General features: G+C 40.7%; 1 protein-coding gene and 1 long non-coding RNA gene across 2 annotated transcripts in view; one reads left to right on the top strand and one right to left on the bottom strand.

Moving 5' to 3' along the window:
• Nucleotides 1–17,938, top strand: part of OPCML (opioid binding protein/cell adhesion molecule like) — a 148,073-nt gene that overhangs the window by 41,163 nt on the left and 88,972 nt on the right. The gene's annotated exons all lie outside the window — the stretch shown is intronic.
• LOC119469946 lies at nucleotides 11,066–14,091 on the bottom strand. Its single transcript, XR_005198813.1, has 2 exons — nucleotides 13,949–14,091; nucleotides 11,066–11,341 (listed from the first exon to the last, which is right to left on the bottom strand). It is a non-coding gene; the product is annotated as an uncharacterized LOC119469946 (long non-coding RNA).

The following is a 17,938-nucleotide window of genomic DNA, read 5'->3' on the forward strand; positions in this document are numbered from 1 at the left end:
ATTTAAAACACATTTTCTTTGACTTTATCCTCTATAGTTTTTTTTAAATAAATATACGATATTTTAATATTGGCAATTAGATGTACATTTTGCAGGAGGATTTTCACCTGATTCTCATTATTCAAGCTGAGTACATGTTTCCCCACTTCCTCTCCGGGAGACAAGAATTGTGACAGCCTCCTTCTATCCTCCTTCCTGTCTTGGCACTGTGTTTCTCAGGCTTTCAAAATCACATTTTGAAATCATAATTCAGGTTTACATGTTGAGACACTGGCATTTTCATTTAGCTTAATTATCAGATTTATAACAATTCTTCCACCTCATTCTTTAATCAGGTGCCTGTAGGCTTTCATATTATGATTCCCTTGTAGATGACACTAGTTAGCTTTTCTCTTTGCTTCATTTTAAGTTCGTTGGAATACATTTCAAGGTGTTTTACTAAAAAGGTATGTGATTGTTGTATTTTCTGATTCTTAGGATATGTCTTTCTTCAGGTGATAAATATTTATTGAAAACCTGTTTTGGAACAATAGCTGGACTAGGTGCTGGAGATAAAATCATGAACAAGATAGACCATTCCTCAGCAAGTGCTTACCTGCGAAGGGTTTTTTGTTGCTGTCAGATGTAATTGGCGTATTTCCTGAGAATAAAATCCAAAGGTCATAGTCTTTACCCTCAAAACTCCTGTGGTTACCACTTCATTCTATTTGGCATTTAGTGATAAAGCAGAGCAAGCTGAGGCCCTTTTTTCTGATAGTTGTAATTGTATGAGTAATCCATTTTCTGTGTGAAGATAAGAACATATGCCTTTATCTGTGGGGTTCAAAACTCTTTCCTGGGGATGTGATGTGTCTCTTCTAACAGATTTCCCCTAATTTTCAATAAGCCTGTTATTAGGCACACACAGAATTTATTTATTTATTTATTTATTTATTTATTTATTTATTTTTGGCAGAAAGTGGGCATGTATTAAATATTTAATGATTGGTTCTGTTGTAGCTCATTCCGAGGAAACTTAGTTTCACATGTGTTGGCTCTTTCTTCTGTTTCCTTTGTATCCTTCGTCTTTCTCTTGCTCTCTTAATCGCCTTCTGTCTTTTCTTCTGTATTCTGGGAGAGCTGCTCAGGTTTGAAATTCATTCTGTTGATTTGATTTTTTGAAGCCTCACATCTAATATGTTTTACTTCTGAGGGAGATTTAAATTTTGTTTCTGTTTTAAGGCCGCTTGCTTGCTCTTCATATCTAACTAATTGGACGTTTTCATTCATCTCAACAGCTTTTCTTCTTAGGCTCTGGTCTATGTCATTCTTTACCAGCTTCTGCCCCTAAAGTCTTTTCCTGAAGGTTGCACTTTTCTGCTTCTGTTAGGTTGTCAGATGGCTGTCTAAAATTTTAATTAGTGTTCTAGAAGCCAATTTTTTTATTGTGATATGGTGCACATAACGTACAGCTTACCACTTTAACCTTTTTAAGTGTACGGTTCAGTCACATGAATTTAAGTATATTCACATTGCTGTACAATACAAGTCATTTTATAAAGTACGCTCTTCCTGGAATTTTTGTGACTAGTCTTTATTTTCCTCTTTTCTCAACACTTGTTCTCAAAACTGGTATAATCTGTGTGGTAAGTGGATGGTGCCTTGGCCCTACTCTCTGTCTTTTGAGTAAGTTTGAGTCCTGTTTTAATGCTACTCTTGAAATATTTATTAGGATGCAGAGCTCCTGGTTTATTTCAGTCTCTAGCTTCCACCTGTTATACTTCTGCTTTATGAAATGATACTTTTTTCCTTGTCCATTGGGATCTCTGATGCATGGTAACGGTTGAAGAATTTGAATAATTTAGGGCTTGGGTGGCTCTCATCGGCTCATTTGTTTGAAGCTGCTTTGGTATTGCAAGCCCATTGTGTTTGCTTAGAAAGTCTATGAGGGTGGCCTTCAAGGGGGTCCCCCATGACCCTGCCTCCTGATATCCATGCCCTTGAGTACTCTCCACTATGTTGCACCAGTGCTGGTCTGCATGAACATGGCACACAGCCACATGATGGCATGTGGCTCCCCAGCCAAGTCATAAACGCCACCCTTGCCCTGTGTCTTACCCTTTCTCTCCAGCAAATCATTTCAAGAACAGCCAGCTGCCATACCATGCCATGCCATGATGACACAGAGGGTTCTTGTGGTGAGAAACTCCTGCCAACAACCTACACGAACCTGCCAGCCTAGAGCCCGTGAGTGTCCTTGGAAGTGGATCATCCAGCCCTAGTCAACATTCGCATGACTGCAGCACCAAGTGATATCATGGCTGTGCCCTCATGCGAAAGCCTGGACCAAAACAGACACAGCTCAGAATCCCTGACCCACAGATATAGTGTGAGACAATAAATATGTATTGCTTAGAGCCACTAAGTTTTGAGGTGGCTTGTTACTCATCAGTAGAGAGCGAAAGATTCCATCCAAGTCAGCGCTTGTAATATTAATGGCTGCTGAGGCCTCGCTTTTGTTTGAAGCTTTATTATCTGGGTAAGGTTAATGATAGCTATGGAGGTATATACTTACTTCCTGTCTTCTTTTTAATCTTTGCTTCATAAAGCTAAGTCATGCTGTTTGAACATTGTCTCTGTTAATTAAATCAAGTATATCTTCCTTATTAGTATTGTTTATGATTAATTTTAGGAACTAGATTATTCTTCAATCTTACTTTTCCAAGAAGTATGAGTATCATTTTTTTCCCAAGCTTTTGCAAGTTATTTTAGTGAGAAGCTGAGAGATGTATTTGGTTCTTCTATTTCAATACAATTTTGGGTTTTTTTTTTTAATTGCATTTTAGGTTTTGAGGTGCATGTGAAGAACATGCAAGATTGTTGCATAGGTACACACGTGGCAGTGTGATTTGCTGCCTTCCTCCCCATCACCTACATCTGGCATTTCTCCCCTTGCTATCTCTCCTCAACTCCCCACCCCACACCGTCCCTCCCCTATTTTCCCCTGACTGAACCCAGTGTGTAGTGCTCCCCTCCATGTGTCCATGTGTTCTCGTTGTTCAACACCTGCCTATGAGTGACAACATGTGATGTTTGCTCTTCTGCTCTTCTGTCAGTTTGCTGAGAATGATGGTTTCCAGGTTCATCCATGTCCCTGCAAAGGACACAGACTCATCGTTTTCGATGGCTGCATAATATTCCATGGTGTATATGTGCCACATTTTCTCTGTCCAGTCTATCATCGATGGGCATTTGGGTTGGTTCCAGGTCTTTGCTATTGTAAACAGTGCTGCAATGAACATTCGTGTGCATGTGTCCTTATAGTAGAACGATTTATAATCCTTTGGATATATACCCAGTAATGGGATTGCTGGGTCAAATGGAATTTCTATTTCCAGGTCCTTGAGGAATCACCACACTGTCTTCCACAATGGTTGAAGGAGATTTCTCTCCTTGCTTTTAACAAAGGCTCATAAAATATACCTTTCCATCTTTAATATGCTAGATTAAGAAATAGCTACCACATCTGTATTTTCTTCAGTTTTGCAAACAAGATAAAATATGTACGGTCCTTGGGTTATTAAGGTAAAAAACCATATAAATTTTAAATAAGACGATTTTTCTTCTTTTTTATGTATTCCTTTTTTTCTACCTCATTGTATTGGCTAAATTTCTGAAAAATATTGAATATTAATAATTGTAACTAGCATCCTTTGTATTCATTCTGTTTTCATGAAATTGTCTCTAGTGATTTTTCTTTTAGGCATAATGTTAGCTTCTGCTCTTAGAGAGATCTCACTTCTTTAGAGATTATAAATAAATGTTTAAGTTTTATTAAACTCATTGCTTTTTAAATTTTTAGAGTTCCTCTGTTATAATATTGACACTTTCTTCATTCTTGAAAATAATTTCAGATAATTAATGCATATTTTAAAATGCATTGTTAGATTTTATTTGCTACTGAAATTGTATTCTTGTAAGTAAAGCACCAAATGTGATAGTAGGTACAGGAAAATGTATGCTGCCTGACAATGCATAGGTGATCGATACCTTCTGTCAGTAGAAGTAATGGTACTTACTACCTGCACTGACTGCTGTGAATTTCAGTTTTCCAAGTTCTATGTTGGTTCCAGATACTAATAATGACACCAAGGAGAACCTTTGAGATAGGGTAGCAACTTTCCTGACACCTCAGCAAACAGCCGTAGCCTCAAAGTTCCAATAAAACATCATCAACAAATGGAGATTCAAAAATATTTTTAAACTCAGGTTCTTCAACATTGCCTTTGTAATCAATCAGTTTCCTTAGTGCCTATATCCCAAGTGTTGTGCTAGCTTCTACACTGGCAGTGTAGAAGAGCGGGGAGACTCCAGGTGACTCTACTGTCAGGGACCTTTAATAAGTCACCTACCATTTTTGAACCTCTAGTTCCCATCCGTACAATGGAACTCATCAGTCACCCCTGCACTCCTGTGAATATTGCTGTGAGGATCAGCTACAAGGGATGTGAAGCTGCTTTTGAACCAGCATCCACTAGAGGCGCATAAAAGTGTGTGTGCCATCATCGTCATCGAGCTGGAGGACTGTTAAGGCACCCCTCTCCCTCCAGCGAGCAGGATTCCTGTGCTTCCATATGTTATTACAGGCACCGTGAACAGGGGTTTACATTTTACTGCTACTTAATTACCCTTCCTCATCTCCCAGCCATTTTCACATTTAAATAAAACTCTCATTTCACTTAACAATGGAAGGGATAAGAATTTGCATATTAAGTGTGAGTCAGTGGCATGGATATCTAATTAAAACCATCTCCTTTTTCCCCCTTTTTCTCCTTTTCATTTTTCTCCCCTGAGCTGCTGACATTATTGCAACTGTATTCAGTGTCCCCATTCTGTCAGCCTGTGTGCTCTGAGGAAAGCAACAAGGAAGGGTACAAGAAGAGCAGGAGCTTAAGAGAGGGAGGAGGAGAGGGGACGGGCAACTGGGGACAACAAAGGCAAACACAGAAGGAACTGCGATGGGAGAACCGGCACACTGGTGCTGGCCAGGGGGCACTATTAATGCTTAAAAAGAGGATGCAAAGGTGGAGAAGGGAGAGCCTGAAACATAAAAAAGTACCAGAAGAAAGAGAAAGACTAAGAATGAAACGGAAGGAAAGGACCAAAGACAACAAGGTGGGTGGAGAGAAGCCTGTAGAGCTCACCATGATGGCGATGCTGTGTCACTAAGACGCAGGTGGCTCAGGAGAGTAACTGTGGGTGTCAGCAGAGTGGCAGAGGGTAGTGGGTGAAGGTGACAAATCCTCTGGGAAATTCTTGTACAGCTTCATAAAACACGTTTATAATACATGATCATGTAGAGGTAGTCATCAGAAGGCATGCCTTTTGGTCTTACTTGAGTATGTATCCACTTCCCTGAATAGGCTTTTATGGTATCATTTAACAGTGCAAGTGTGTCCTGTATCCTCTTTTAGATCTGGCTTTTCTTCCTTGTAGTTCACACAGAAACATGACTCAGAAACAGATTCATCTGCAAGTATTGTATAACTTCAAGATATAGCAAATAGGAGAATCTATTCTTCCTCCTTCCTTCCCCATCGCTAAGACCGTACTAACTAGGAATTTGTCTACAATTAGCTAGAAATTTGTTAACATCATTTACCATGTATCTTCCTTTGTTTGTTGAGTTACCTTTTAAAAAATGAAACAGGTTACCTACTTTAAAAATTACATGTTGATGGAGAAAATCAGCCCTTGATAATGGTAGAAGGTGAGAATTATGGCCCATATGAGGAGTTAGTGCAACCATATGACATCGTGATTATTTCTACCACAATTATTATGAGCCATGCCTCTTGGTATGCAAGAATGTGCATATGCCTGTGTATAGCTCCTTGTGCAGATGTGGACTGGAAAGGAGAAAAATGTTCAGCAAATCAAGACCAATTGGCAAAGTTAGTTCCCAAAGGGAGAGGTAAAGAAGAAATTTTGCCATTGAAGTGCAGACTCCAGCACTATGGCGCATGGGACCAGAAATCCAGTTAGATACAGAGAACCATCCCGTTTGTCAGTTTTGGTTTTTGTTGCAACTGCTTTTGGTGTTTTAGTCATGAAGTCTTTGGCCTTGCCTATGTCCTGAATGGTATTGCCTAGGTTTTCTACTAGGGTTTTTACGGTTTTAGGTTTTACATTTAAGTCTTTAATCCATCTCTAGTTAATTTTTGTATAAAGTGTAAGGAAGGGGTCCAGTTTCTATTTTCAGCATATGCGTAGCCAGTTTTCCCAGCACCATTTATTACATAGGGAATCCTCTGTGGAAGTCAGTGTAGCGAATCCACAAGGATCTAGAACCAGAGATACCATATGACCCAGCAATCCCATTGCTGGGTATATACTTAAAGGATTATAAGTCATTCTACTATAAAGACACATGCACATGTATGTTTATTACAGCACTATTTACAATAGGAAACACTTGGAACCAACCCAAATGTCCATCAATGATAGACTGAATAAAGAATGTGACACATATGCACATGGAATACTACGCAGCCATAAAAAAGAATGAGTTCATGTCCTTTGCAGGGACATGGATGAAGCTGGAAACCATCATCCTCAGCAAACTAACAATGGACAGAAAACCAAACACTGCATGTTCTCACTTGTATGTGGGAACTGAACAATGAAAACACATGGACACAGAGAGGGGAACATCAGACACTGGGGCCTGTCAGCAGGTGGGGGGCAAGGGGAGGGAGAGCATCAGGACAAATACCTAATACATGTTGGGCTTAAAACCTAGATGACGGGTTGATGGGTGCAGCAAACCACCATGGCACATGTATACCTACATAACAAACCTGCACATTCTGCACATGTATCCCAGAATACTTAAACTAAAATAATAATAATAATTAATTAATTTTAAAAGAGAACCATGTGGATTTACAATATGTAAAGGCACCAGAAGACAAGACCAAAGGGCCACATGGACAGCTTCATCAAAACCCTCTGGCTCCTACTGGAAATTGGCTTGGGAAGCTGTTCCCTGGATCCAAGGTTACGTTCAGCAGTTACATATCTTCTGCTGTAGTGTTTCCAAATTTTGACTAAATTGGCCTGATTATGGGAATGTTTTAAGTTCTTGTAAAAATGACATATTTCGGGCTCTACCCCAGACCTATCAAGTTGGATGAGGATTTTATTAATATATTTAATCCAACAGTGAAACATGATTGATAAATACTAATTCTTAGAGGAGCTGAACACTTTCATTTGCAGAGGGGCCATGATAAGACGGAGACAAGACACTACATATAAGGCGCGGTCTAATGAAGACTTAATTTCCCTAAGGATCCCAAATAGTTACCTAGTTTTCACACTTTTGGACTTCACTTTAACATCAGTGTCCTGACTCAATCATGATTTGATGTATGAGGTGATTAAGCAACTTCAGAGCTGTGTTTCACAACCTATTACCTTCCTCTTCACTGCTTCTTGAAATGTGACTTTAAGCCACAGACAAGATAAATAGGACAATACTGGGTTCTTTGGGTCCTGTATGCCTAAGAATCAGGAAATAGCACATTGTGTTCGAATGTTGGCTTATTGTTTGAATAGTGTTCCCTGTTGGCAGAACGCACCGTGATGTTAACTCGCTGAAGTTAACATAGTCACGGGCATGAACCGGGCTCTTCCCCAGTTGCCACCATGCCCTTGAAGTAATTATCCCTTGCATCCTCAGGATAACTCTGTGACATGCTTATAATGCACATCTCTGTTTTCCAGTTAAGGATGCTGAGGCATAGAGAGGAAATCAATCGCCCAAGATCAGACAGGCAGTGAGAGTCAGAATAGGATTCAATCCCAGGCATTCGAGTTCCAGACTGAGCTTTTGAGCATGGAATTCCTCTGCCTCCTCTGCGATGCCTGTCACCATGCTCCTCCCATCTTTGTGAAATGAATGGTTTTCAGCTTGAGGTGGTTCTCCCCTCTGCAGACAGCTGAGGGCCCCTTGCTCTTGGGTATCTCATATTCTGCCAGGCCTAACAAGGAAATCTATGCCATAGTGATGAGGCAAGACCCCTCCAGCCCCTGACAAGCCCTCAACCTCAGCCCCTCTGAGGATGGCAGCATGACAGGCATGAGCAGCCATGCCTAGCCCTGCTGCTCTTAGCCCCCCATGTCAATGGAGCTTAGATTGTCTTCGCAGACTGCTCCTCTGCTCTTTGCATAATGCTGTTCCTGTTCCTATGCTGTCTTAGGACTGGCAGAGGACCCTTTCTTCAGCCCCCTGTGCCTGGAATCATCACATCTCCACCATTAGTCCCTAGTGGCCTTGTCCAGTTTTGGTTCTTGTTCCTTCTCCACCTGAGCAGCCTGGATCAACATCCTGACTGAATTTCAAGGTGTGCTACCACCTACTGGGGAAGCATACTCCCAGAATTCTGAGAGCATGTCTTTTGCCCGAGGCCCAAAAGGGCTGTATCTCCATAGGGACTGTACCTACATTTGGATGCAAATCCATTTGTGTAGCATATACCACTTCTTCTGGATTTCATTTTTTTTTTGAGGTTTGGAACAACCGAATTTTTGCAAGATATAAATGTTTATTCCTCTTCAAGTCTACAGAGTGTCCCATTTCCAATAAAGCAGTGCACTATGTCTTGATACATATGATTTTAAAATACTGGGACCCTCTTCAAAATCCCCCTCAAAATATTAAACATGAAAATTCAAACTTCCACTACAGAGGAATTGTGGAGGAAAATCCAAACTTCCCCTATGAAGAACTGAGTAAAAATAAAGCCAAGTGATCTTGACAAATATCCACATCCTTAGATGTTGCTTTTAGATACTCTCTCCTTTAAAAGTTGTATGATTCTTCTGTCTTAAATTGAATAGGTAAAATACTGAACCTGAAGCTGCATGGCAAAAATTTGAGTTGTGATCACTGTGGTTCCTTGAATATAATGAATGCATAGTCAGACTCCAATGAAATAAGGAATATGGAAACCTATGGTCATATATTAGGGCTGTGATATTCACAAGAAAAAATAGATGACTTTGTTCTTGATGTGTAGGACATCAGCTGGACCATTAACTTTGTGAAATCTTCCAGTTTTATTTCTCCTTGAACCTCTAAACTATATAACATCACATTAAGCCATCATTTAAGTAATGCTACCACTATTTTTCTTTTGATTTGAAATGGATTTATTGAAGCAGAGTATTTTTCTCTTCCTTTGATTACTTTATTTGCAGTCGAGTTAAAATCTATAAAAATATAGAGTATATTTAGACAAATAATTCATCATGTTCTCTAAATAATTCATGTTCTCTAAAACCATGAACTTTTGTTCGATTAAAGAGGTGGAGTCTTAGTCAATATATTTTGAAAGCTTTTGAAGAGATCTTTTCATGACTATTGACTGCAAACAAAAATGTCAAAGTGCCACACATCAGTGTTTTTAAAAAAAATTAAGAGAAGGACAGAACGTAGCCTCCCATTTTGGTGTAGGGCTGCAGTTTTCTCCTCTATCTTTGGTAGTTGCTTCAAGGAATGACAGAGTGGAAGCCAAAGGTCTAACAGTGGTCAGAAACACTGAGTGTCACCTGGCCTGGTCACCTTCCTGACCTCTTGTTCTATTGCTATTTCCCTCAGTCCGCTTGAGACCAAAAGGCTCTTTTCTGTTCCTTTACCTTAGCAGAAGTCCTCCCACTTCAGGGCATGGTATTGGTTATTACTTCTGCTTGGAATGTGCTTTCTTCAGAGGTATGCATGGCTCACTCTGATACTTCTTTCTGCTCCCTTCTCAGAAGGCTTCCAAATCATTGAGACATTTTCTGATCACAGCCTATAAAAGAGCAACCTTCTCACATCACCCCAGCATTTCCTGTCCCCATACACTGTTTTTGTTTTTCCATATTATTCTCTTTTTGTTGTTGTTGTTATGCTTTTAAGTTCAGGGGTAATATGCCAGATATGCATGTTTGTTTTATAGGTAAATGTGTGCCATGGTGGTTTGCTGCACAGATCATCCCATCACCTAGGTATTAAACCCAGCATCCATTAATCCATTAGCTATTCTTGCTGATGCTCTCCCTCTCCCCCTTCCCTACTCCAACAGGCCCCAGTGTGCGCTGTTCCCCACCATGTGTCTATGTGTTCTCATTATTCGGTTCCCACTTATAAGTGAGAACATGCGGTTTTGGTTTTCTGTTTCTGAGTTAGTTTCTGAGGATAATGACTTTCAGCTCCATCCATGTCCCTGAAAAGGACACGATCTTGTTCCTTTTTATGGCTGCATAGTATTCTATGGTATAGCATTTTTCAGCATCACTCACACACACAGAGACATACTGACACACATTGAATATTTTCTCCAGTATTACTGTTAGGCTTTTATTTAAGAGTGCATATAAGATACCTGCTCATAATTATTATTGAGGAGGAGATAGCTGATCCTCATTATGGAAGGCTCTGCAAGGCATCATCAAATCTATCGTGATCTTCTCTTTGCTTTTTCCTATAGTGAAGACTTTAATTTTCTGTAGCTACCTGTGCCAACATAGTAGCATTTTATAACACTGGGTTGAGACTCTCTTAGCCTTAGAATTGCAAAACTTTGTAATCTTGGATCTACTTTGTTTTGTATACTAGCACAATTTGAATGTAACAAAGCCCACAAATCTCTTCCTGATTTTGTTTGCATGACCCTGAACTTATTGAGTGATTAGAACTCTGTCAGAATAAGATTTTGGGGCTCCTTTGCCCAAACCAGGAAGACGGCATGCATGACTGATGAAACCCAGTGTGGCAGGAGGCCAACCTGCTGTGTCTTATCTTGCTTTCCCCATAGCTCAAGAGGACAAGCACAGTGTTCTAGGAGAAGCCAAATTATTTTCCTAAGAAGAACCATTAAGCATTAGAAGTCATTTCAGAAAAATGTAAAATATGTATTTCTATAATTCTGACACTTTTAAAAGATATGACTCTAAATAAAACACATTTTACAGAGGATGTATATTACCAGCATGCTATAAAATGCTTCTATATCTTATTCTAATAACACCTCTCCCTTCAGACATATAGCACTTGTACTCTTGAGACCACTCTCACATCCATCCTTTTGTGCCTTCTCACAACGTAGACAGGGAAGGCAGCCTGGCCATGCTCTTTCAGTTGACTGGGGCTATGAAGAGCATGGTACACACGGCTTCCGCGCCAGGACTGGAGTGGGGGGAATTCACATATGTCTTTATTCTAGGTCATGTTGATGATTAAGAAGACATGCTTAACACTGTCCATACATCAGGGACATGGGCTGGTTTTTGCTCTACATGACGCTACGTCTAGCACCTGTCATAGCACAAAATCCACAATCAGTAAAATTCCATGAAATGAATCAACCTAGCTTAACAGTCATTTAGAACAATATTTTAAAGCACTCTATACAATATTCATCCCACATAAGCCTCAGATAATTTAACAGTCCTGTGTGAGTGCATCCTTGCAAAATCATTGTAAGCTATCCTTAAGGGAGCTGATGAGCATATATTATAATTTGATGTAGTTCCTGGATTAAACGTTTATTTTGAGTTTGATTTCTGAGCAAATACCTTCCCCTAACATGTGCATAGTTGTTTCAGCTTTCTCCCCTTTATCCCTGGGGTATGTTTTGAACATCTCTTTTAAAATATTAATCTTCTGAGATTGTAGTTGTCTTATTATAGTTATCAGTATAAATGTCATTTCCCCTGTCACTCTTGCTCAGTTGAGAGCTCCTAAAAGTGAGAGTTCTAATGGATGTATGCTGAATAAATGTTTTTTTGGGTAAAATGGAACAGAAAGGAATAGAATGGAAGAAATAAAATGAATTAGTATAACCTAAACGCAAAATGAATATCCAGATAAGCTACAAAGAAGAGACATTCAAAGGGGGTGACAATGATGTAGAACTTTGAGAAAAGCTCTCCAGGAAAAACAAGAACCATCCACAATTGTTGAGAGAGAAAATTCTTTTTGGTAGAAATGTATTCCCTGTAGAGTCCGAGTTTCATTCTCAAAGCACAGGTTGTGAGAAATTGAGTCTAAGACAATTAATAGCTTCCTCTTGTTTCTTCTAAAGGAAAGCATCAATGGGTCTTGAAAAGTTACAGGGTGTCGTGTTCCATTCCCATGCGACACCTCTGGCTCTGGTGTTTGTGGAGAGGTGGAGGAAAGGAAGTTTCTGCAACAAATATTTGGTTTTCATTTTTGTTGTTGTTGTTGTTGGTTTAAAGATTATTTGCTATTTGCTATTTAATTGGACCCTCTTACAAAGTGACCATGTCCTCAACAGTGGATTTAAATTACTTTTCAGAAAAATCATAGAAATCTTGCAAAATAAAAATTCTAGAGTTTTTTTTTTCTCCTTATGCTGACTGAAGACACTAAAATTGTTGAGATGTTTGCCTGCCTTCTTCATGTGGAACCATCTTTTTAGAAAATTATTAGGGTTTTGTAGACATCAATATGGAAAAAGGCAGGAAGGAAAAGAACATGGGTTAGAGAGGGAAGAAATCCCTGTTTGTCTTCTGCTGTCAAAAATAGAAGAAAAAATAAATGCACTAAAATCAGTTTTTACTTGAACTCACTCTTTGCAAAGAAAATAACTTTATTTCATACTTTTTAAAAATGTCCAGTATCATGAACACTATTGAAAACAGAATAAAAACATCTATTTTTAAAGAGGTAATGGTTATGCAGTTTTATTATAAGTAGCAGCACATGGGGCATATGCATGATTCACGGCAGTATGGGAAGACAAACCCAACACCTTTCAACTGAAAATGTCTTTCTTGCATTTACAGAAGTGTGATTGACAACAACTTCTTGGATTTGAAGGGAATCTGACAACAGAGACTGTTATTTCTGGGGTCAAAGGTGACCATAACAAGAGATCATAAAGTGGATTGGCAAATCCGAAGGCCTAAAAGGCAGCCAAAGGCATTGCCCGGCAGGGAAAGGCACCCTACAGGGAGCACAGCTGGCAACAGCTGGGACATGGCTCTTAGGAAGCTCTGGGAGACGTTGCCAGTGCTCCCACAACAAGCGGAAATTGTTTTGCACCCAGAAATCAAAACAGATGAGAAAAGAGGCACATAGGAGCAGGATGGGGGCAATCATTCTGCTTTTTGTGAAGCATGAGATAAACACTCTCCTATACCTTGCATTCCAAGTCCTTTGGATCAGGATAAAATGAAATTGAACAAAGCAGACTATGTATTATTAATGTTAGTATTTTCTTTAAAGATTTGATATGGGCAAGCACAAAACATTGCAATAGAAAGGGAAAGGCTCTTCAAAATTGGCAATTCTTTTTCTTCAGTTCTCTCCCACTGGGATGCTCTGCACATCTTTTCTCCCCTTCTCCTTTTTTTGGGAACATTTTTGAACAAAGAAATGGGAGTCCAGGAAGGATAGGAGAAAGAAAGCAGAAAGCAGACACAGGAAGGGAAAAGGAAACATAAAAGCTGTAAAGGGACGTGGACGGAGACGCAGGAGGTGAAGGCAGCTTGGATTAAAAGCTAGAGAGAAGGGAATCGTAAGAAAACAAGAGATTGATATGCTTCTAAAATATTTATGGCACACCCTAGGGGATCAGTGTAGAAATTGCATTCCCTTTGGGAAAATATTTGCACATGTCCTCCTTGTCTGGATATAAAGGGAAGAGCATTTCAGCAGATTTCGAGATGCGAGGAGGAAACTTGCTTCTTTCTGGAGCGCTTCCCTTCCCTCTTCCTCAGCTCTACCTTTGTGCTCATTCTACTGAGGGCAGTCGTGGCATCTTCCACCATTTCCATAGTTCTATGGTTAAACTGTAGTTACCAGCAGGTCCAACTTCTGATCCACCCAGGTTTGCTGGAGATTCCGCCACCACACACAATTTAGCCTCACAGAAAAAGACGGTCATGAAATCCTTACATTTTATGGCTTCTTTGTTCTCACATCTGGTCCTGGAGACAGGCAATTCAGTTCTGTACAGAATCATGTTGAAACTGTCAATCATCCACCCAGTATGTATTGCGAAGCTACTGTATACCAGGTATTGTGCTAACCCCTCTGGATAGCCATTATCCATTCAGTCATCAAGTATTTATAATGTACCGATCATGAGCTAGATGCTGTCTACTGAAGCACTCATTCATTCAAAATATTTACTGAGCAATGCCTCTGCACCAGGCACTCTTCTGGAAATTACAGATAGAACAACACAAAACAATGTCCCGACCCTCATGGTAGGACCGAAAGACAATAAATAAATCCTATATCATGCTTTCAAATGCTATCGATTTTCTGATGATGCTCAAACCTCTCCTCTGAATTCCTGAGTCATAGATTCAACTGCCTGCTTGACATATCTACCAGAAGCCAAACTGGGGTTCTCAAGCTCACTATGCCTCAAATGGAACTATGAATTTCCTGGCCCCTTCTCAACCTGTTCCTGTCTCATTCTCCTCTGTTTAAAACAACAACAACAATAACAACACCACTCCATTCTTTTAGTTGTTCAAGCCAAAACATGGAGTCAAATTGATTCTACTCTTTCTCTCTTGAGCCATACCCCATACATCAGCAGATCCTGCTGGTTCTACCTTCAGATTGTATCAGAATCTGAAACTCACTGCCTCTACCCCCACCACGTTGGTGCAGGTCTATTGTCTCTCCTGCAGTTTTGCAGGGCCCTTAACTGTCATCTTTGTTTCTCCTCCCGGGCCCCTCAGTCATGCCCACCTTTTGCTCCAAGCCCTGCATGACCTCCCTTTTCACTCACAGTAAAGGCCAGAATCTTTACCATGGGTCTCAAAACCCTATGCTTCCTGGCCATGTGACACCTCTCATGCCTTTCCTTATTCCCTCAGTCAAGACTCAGGCTCCCTTAATGTCCTGGTCATACCAGTTTGCTTGCTGTCTCCTCTGGTTGTGACACTCTCTTCAGTGTCTCTACTCAAATGTCACTTTACTTGTCAGACTCTATGTTCACCGGACAGATAAAAAAGGCATGCCCCAAGCTCCACCTGCCATGTCTCCATGTTTTCTTTATACTGCATCATTTATCTTCCAGCACCTACTGTCCCAGTATAGGATTCCTTTATTTGCCAAGTTGCTGAAGATCCGTTTTCCTCTGCTAGGATGTAAGCTCCTTGTGAGCAGGACCTTTGTGTATCTTGGCTATTGGGTGTAGACCCCACCCCTAGAACAGTGCCTCACTCAAAGCAGAGGCTTAGCACATATCTGTTGAATAAATGAATGAATGAATGAATGAATGAATGAATGAATGAAATATATAATGTAGTTTCAGGCAATGATTAATGCTATGAATAAAAACAAAACAAGGGATGGGGAAAAAGAGTGAGTGGGTGGAATTCCAATTTATATACCATGAGCACCTCTGTGGAAGGGCAATTTGAGCAGAGACCTGAGTGAGATGAGGTGGTCGGTGCACCAGTAGGTGCCTGAAGGCAGGCTGTCCAGCAGAGGGAATCCACACTGTCTGAGCAAGGAGCACTCTTGGGAAAGAGCAAGAGGACTGCTGCGCCTGGAAGACAAGCAATGGGGCTGGGGCATGAGGGTGAACCACAGGGCTGAGTACATGGAGGAGTCCAAGTCATTGTAAGAAGTTTGCATTTTATTCTCAGCATGTTGGGAAGCTGTGAGTGCTTTTTGAGCAGGACAAGGACTTCAGCTGATTCACTCCTTAAAAGAATCGGTCTCCAGGGCCCATGGCGAGCACACTGAGGGGAACAAGTTAGGGCAGGAAGTCAGTGAGGAGGTGCTGAGGTCATTCTTGGGGAAGGCTGTGCGGGCCATGCTATGGTGGGGGCAGGCATGTGGTGAGAAAGAGCTGCAGCTTGGATTATCTTAAAGGTAAACCAGGCTTTGCTAACAGATTGGATTTCGGGTGTGAGAGAAAGAGAGGAGTCAAAAGTGAGTCTGAGGCTTTTGACCTGAGTTCCTGTGCACATGTAGTGACTTTTAACAAAATGAAGGATACAGAGGACAGTTTGCCGGGGAAAGGAAGTGTCTGGCATATATCAGCCAAACATGAAACGTCTCTAGACACTGGAGAAGACACAGGTCTGCATTTCAAAGCAAAGGTCAGCCCTGAAGATGGACGCGTGGAAGGCATTCGAGTATAAAGCGCGTTTATGGCTCTGACACCCAGTAGTACCAGCAAGGAGTGAGTGCAGCCAGAGAGGATGGCCTGGCCTCAGCCCTGCAGCTCTTCACCAGGCAAACGCTGGGAGAAAAGGCAGCGCCTCCGAATGAAACCTCAGCGGCCACTCCAGTGAAGCAGGAGAACCAGGAGAGTGATTTTGGAGTATGGAGAATAAGTGATTTCCAAGCGAGGTGCTGATAAGTAGGATGCAGTTTCTATTTTCAAGGTTCTCTTACGCTTGTCGAAAGAGATGACAATATAGCAAGAAGGAGAAACTACAAGAGAGGCGTGAGGAGGGCCCAGTCACCTGCAGCATAATGACGTCAATGATAGACCACAGACACAACAGTGGTCCCACAGGATCCTAACGGAGCTGAGAGCTCACTGTCACCTAGTGACATCGCCGCTGTCCTAAGGTCTTAGCACAGTGCTTTACTCACATGTTCATGTGACACTGGTGTAGACCGACCCATCACACTGCCAGTTGTATGAAAGCCCAGCACATACAATTACAGGCAGCACAACGTATTTGATAATAAACAGCTGTCACTGGGTTTTGTATTTACTATACCATGCTTTTTACTATTATTTAGAGTGTACTCCTTTTACTTATATATTTTTTAAAAAGTAACTATAAAACAGCTTCAGGCAGGCCCTTCAGGAGGGATCCCAAAGAAGGCCTTGCTGTCACAGGGGATCACAGCTCCATGTGTCACTGCCCCTGAAGACCTCCCAGTGGGACAGGATGTGGACGTGGAAGACAAGGGCAGGGATGGTCCTGACCCTATGTAGGTCTAGGCTAATGCGTGTGTTTGTGTCTGAGTTTTTAACAAAATAGTTTAAAATAAAATTAAATTTTTAAAATTGGAAAAGGCTTATAGAATAAGGCTATAATGAAAATATTTTTGTGCAGCTGTATGATGTGTTTGTGTTTTAAACCAAGTATTTTTACAAAAAAGTCAAAAAGGCCTTTTATCTCGTTTCACTCCTGGAGCATGTTGGGTCACCAGCCGGCTGTCCCGGAGCCACTCTCGAAAGCTCCAGCAAGGTTCTCGCTCTTGCTGCTTCTGCTCAAACCAGCAAGGCCTGATCTGTGTACCACCAGTGTTTCTATCAGTTTGCAAAGGGTAAAGGTTTCATTAAGTTGGACTAAGTGATCTTCCTTGAAAGGTTTATTCAAGGCATCTACCCAATGAAAAACCATGACAGCTCTTTGTACATAAAATAAACACATTTTTAAGTCAAAAAGTTAAAAAAAGGTAAGCTTGTAAAGTAAAATAGTTGTTACAGTAAAACAAGAATAATTTATTCCTAAAGAAAAAACCTAAAAAATATAAATCTAGTGTAGCCTAAGTGTAGTGTATGGTAATGTCCCTGGCCTTCACGTTCACTCATCATGCACTCACTGACTCCCAGACCAACTTTCAGTCCTACAAGCTCCATTCATGGTAAGTCCCCTATACAAGTGTACTTTTTTTCCCCATCTTTTAGGCTATATTTTTACTGTTTCAATTGCTTACAGTATTCAGTACAGATTTGTAGCCTAGGAGCAATAGGCTATACCATCTAGCCTAGTGTATTGTAGGCTGTACCATCTAGCCTAGTGTATAGTAGGCTGTCCCGTCTAGCCTAGTGTATAGTAGGCTGTCCCGTCTAGCCTAGTGTATTGTAGGCTATACCATCTAGCCTAGTGTATTGTAGGCTGTCCCATCTAGCCTAGTGTATTGTAGGCTGTACCATCTAGCCTAGTGTAT

This window comes from Cebus imitator, unplaced genomic scaffold (assembly GCF_001604975.1).
Source record: "Cebus imitator isolate Cc_AM_T3 unplaced genomic scaffold, Cebus_imitator-1.0 Scaffold0, whole genome shotgun sequence".
Classification (NCBI taxonomy): Eukaryota; Metazoa; Chordata; class Mammalia; order Primates; family Cebidae; genus Cebus; species Cebus imitator.